The 4,307-nt window shown below is 44.7% G+C and overlaps 2 non-coding genes across 2 annotated transcripts; one reads left to right on the top strand and one right to left on the bottom strand.

Moving 5' to 3' along the window:
• Positions 1 to 2,040: 2,040 nt before the first annotated feature.
• trnaw-cca lies at positions 2,041 to 2,112 on the bottom strand. Its single transcript has one exon. It is a non-coding gene; the product is annotated as a tRNA-Trp (tRNA).
• A 381-nt stretch (positions 2,113 to 2,493) lies between these two features.
• trnaf-gaa lies at positions 2,494 to 2,566 on the top strand. Its single transcript has one exon. It is a non-coding gene; the product is annotated as a tRNA-Phe (tRNA).
• The last annotated feature ends 1,741 nt before the right edge of the window (positions 2,567 to 4,307 follow it).

Below are 4,307 nucleotides of genomic sequence, written 5' to 3'. Positions count from 1 at the left end.
GTTAAGTCTTATGAAAAGCAAACAATAAAAATAACGCAGAACACGAATTATCAATAAGTTGTGTAAAATGTTTATCATCAACATATCCCACCAAATATTAATTATATTAATAACTAGTAGTAGTAGTAATAAGTGAACAGTTAATTCACTTTACAATGCATTCTGTGAAGTGCTTTGAGACGTAGCGAAGTTGTGAGAAGGCACTGTATCAAACGCGAGGTTCACTGAAATTATTAATCAAATGAAGACAGCGGTGAGTTTCAAATGAAACAACAACAAAAAACAAAAATATTCCATTTATAGAGCGCCTTTCACATCGGAGGACGTCCCAAGGCGCTGTACAGTTGGGTCAGGACCCTAGCAGTGGGGAAATGGTCAGAGTGAGGGGAGGGAAGGGAGGGAGCGAGGAGGGGGTAGAGATTCGAGAGGGGAGCTAAAGGCACGGTCAAAGAGAAAGGTCTTGAGAACGGCCTTGAAGGACGAAAGGGAGGAGGCAAGGTGAAGGCACTGGAGTTCCAGAGCCTCGGGGCTGAGAGGCTGAAGCCCCGGCTACCGATGGTAGGGCGTTTGGGGCGGTGGATGTGGAGCAGACCGGAGCCAGAGGAACGGAGGGTACGGGCAGGTAGGTAGGGGGAATAGTAGGTCGGAGATGTAGGAGGGAGCAAGGCCTTGAATGGCCTTGTAGGTGAGGATGAGGATCTTGAATTCAATCCTCTGGGGGATGGGGAGCCAGTGGAGGCGAGCGAGGGTCGGTGTGATGTGGTCCCGAAGCCTAATGCGGGACAGTACACGAGCTGCAGAGTTCTGAATGACCTGCTGCTTGTGGAGGGAGGTGCAGTTAAATATGTGTCAAACTGAAAAGCAATGGCGATTGACGTGACACGGATGGGACCCGAGTTTGTAGCGGCCACAAAACAATATATTTACCACAATACTATCACGGCTGTAAATTTGCCTCCACATACAACATTTGGGATCATTTATCATCCCTTAGGTATAAAAAACAATGACTTGTACACAACTTGTACAGAAAATATGAGAGGAGGGAATTCGTGAATTCTGTTTTAATCGATTCTTACCTGAATTTCTAACAAACATGGTTGTTAAATTCTGGTTTTTCAGCGTTTCGAAGGCTGAGTTTGTGGATTGTTTGAGTCGAGCAGTTCCCGACTATATCTGATATTGCGGATTTAAATATCCTCGTATCTATATGATAGTCCTGGAGGAACATTGAGACACTAACTGGAGTCAAGTGTGGCCACAAGGCCCAGGTCGAAGTCTTCCTGCCGATGAAAGAAATCCAACATAACCTGCGACGTTTGGTGTGGAAACGAAATCAAGTGCTCCAACAATATGTCGGTTGAAAAACACAGAAAATTGTCACTAAAGCAAAACTAAATGATCAACTGTTACGAAGTTTTTCACGATATTATTTCAATTGCGAAGAAATAATTGAAACAGAATATATTTACGCCAAAATAGACACGTCCCTGGGTGGGCTTGCATCACCAATCTTTCAGATAACAGCCGAACGCCCTGAACGATTTAGCAACAGAGACTTCTTTCTACATCCTTCTGCCACAGAAAAATATAGCTTTTTATTGACTTGACTGTTGTCACAGGCAATCCTTGGATTGATAAAAATGGACAACCTCTCTAAATGAGCTATTCGAAGCTGAAGTGTAAACGCAAATAGATGGAGACACTGATCCCCTTATGATGTGGAAGTATTTTCACCTCGTGCTCCTTATTCCGCCACAACAGACGCTTAAATGAAATTCAAATGTATTCAAAATTTTATTTGTATCAAATAAGCACTAATTTATGAACACTGCTTTTGGAAACAGTTGTAAAAGTTGTTAGAGATACAAAAGTCTTTTCACTATTGATAACCGTCAGTTTCCGTCAGTATATTTTCGATGTGAGTGATATTTTTTCAAATTTTTATTTAACTGCAGTGCTAACACACTGCAACATGGCATCTCCACAAATCTGCTAAAACAACAGCAACAAGATTACATTGACTGTGAATCAAAATATTGACCTCGACGTGATTTGAACACGTAGCCTTCTGATCTGGAGTCAGACGCGCTACCGTTGCGCCACGAGGTCGTCAGCTTTCTCACACGCGAGGCTGGAATTGTAGACCTCTCAAAGATGTGCCGTGACACTATACCAAATCTAAACGTTAGTAAAATATAACAGAGTAAAGGAATATGACATGAGATTAGAGATGTAATGTGCATCCAAACTAACCTTGTGATATTGGTCATTCCGAAGCATTGTTCAAAACCCACTTCAAGGCCGAAATTCGGAGCTCCCGAACATCTGTGATAAATCCCTGAGAAGAAGTTCTGAAAAGTTTTCTTTTTGTCAATATGAATCGGCTACAAAATCCCACCAAATGAGCGACCAGAAATTAGGAGGTGTTTCATTAGAAAACAAGATTTGTGCAATTTTTTATAACAAGCGGAAACACTTTATTTTACAACCGCCGAAATACCTCAGTTGGGAGAGCGTTAGACTGAAGATCTAAAGGTCCCTGGTTCAATCCCGGGTTTCGGCACTTTTCTTGTTCAATTTGATTGTAACTCACAGTCTACGTATGTCCTGTGAAGACTGGCCGTTTGGGTGACCTTATTTTGTGACTATTCTGCTTAGTTCTGTTTCAATCAACAAACACAATTTATTTTTTTCAATGACTTGAAGATTGAGATGAATTTTTAGGAATGTGCAGCAAATCAACAGAGATCTATTCAGTTTGATATTATCAAGTTCTTCTGTTGACATTTCAGCTATTTGATGCACAAAGTAGCTCGTTGGTCTCGGGTTATGATTCTCGCTTTGGGCGAGCAAATGAATAAATATGCGAGAGGTCCCGGGTTCAAATCCCGGACGAGCCCAAATTTTAGCTGAAGGGTTGTCCATGTTTCTCACTCTGATTGTAGTGGGAAGCAAATGAATTATTTTGTTGATATCAACACAGTAATTATCCAATTCAATAGGCGAAATTAGCATCCGTTGCATATTGTTGAGAGCTGTGTTTGATATTTGGTGATTAATTCATTGTTCCTCTTTCCCTGCCCTGCCCTGCGAATGAATATTGTTACTGTATCTGGAGAAGTAGATTATTGTTAGCAGCAGCCATCATGTTTTGCCAAAAAAATGACATACTGACCAATTTTAGCGAATTATTTGGGAAGCACTGAATCAAACAAGTGAAGTGTAATAGATGTAAAGCACTTCAGTTTCCAGATGGGCTTCGACAAAATGCCCCACGAGGGATACTGACTATCGTATTCTCTCATCTGAACTCCTCTCCCTCTGGCCTTCAACCGTCACTGACCCACCTTCTGCACTCACACTCCTCCACAACACCCTCTCCTCCAAACTAGTCACTCTTGCCCCCATCACCTCCCATCCTGTCTCCTACTCTCGCTCCTCCCCCTGGTTCACCACCCACCTCCGCACGCTGAAGAGCCACGTGTGGGCCGCTGAACGCACCTGCCTCAAATCTGGCCTAACAGTCCACCGACAAATCTGGCTGGATCTCCTCAAAATCAAACCCACCACCTGCTCCCATGAACGCAACCCACTCCACTCCTTGCCTCCAAGCTCCACCTCCTTGCCCCACATGTCACAGAAATCGTCAACGTCTCCCTCTCCTCTGGCTCTGTTCCCATTCCCATAAAAACTGCCACCATCACTCCCACCTTGAAAAAACCCTCCCTTGATGCGCGGCAGCTATCAAGCAAGCGGCCCATTTCCAACCTCCCCTTCCTGTCCAAGGAACTGGAACGAGTTGTCGTCTCACGGTCGACCACGCTATCCTACTCCACCGCTTGTCCTCCCACCTCAACCTTCAAGGCACTGTCCTTGAATGGTTTAGGTCGTACCTTTCTCTCCGTCTTCACTTTGTCTCGACGAATGGCTTCTCCTCCACCCCCCGCACTGTCTCATGTGGTGTCCCTCAGGGCTCTGTCCTCGGTCCCCTCCTCTTCACCCTCTATATGCTCCCCCTTGGTGACGTCATCCGCAGACTTGGAGTTAACTTCCACATGTATGCGATGACACCAACTCTACCTTTCCTCCTCTACCCTCAACTTCAAGACCACCGATGTCCTGACAGCCTGCCTGTCCGACATCGAGTCCCGGACGAGAGACAACTTTCTTCAGCTCAATGTGCGTAAATCTGAGGCCCTCCTGATTGGCTCAAGTCAGCGCCTCCGCACCTCAGGCGCTGACAGCATCAGCATCCAAGGCTGCACTCTCAACCTCTCAAAGCCAGTCAGGAATCTCAGTGTTCT

This window comes from Callorhinchus milii, unplaced genomic scaffold, assembly GCF_018977255.1.
Source record: "Callorhinchus milii isolate IMCB2004 unplaced genomic scaffold, IMCB_Cmil_1.0 Scaffold33, whole genome shotgun sequence".
In the NCBI taxonomy this organism is placed as follows: domain Eukaryota; kingdom Metazoa; phylum Chordata; class Chondrichthyes; order Chimaeriformes; family Callorhinchidae; genus Callorhinchus; species Callorhinchus milii.
This window is presented reverse-complemented; position numbering and strand designations above follow the sequence as displayed.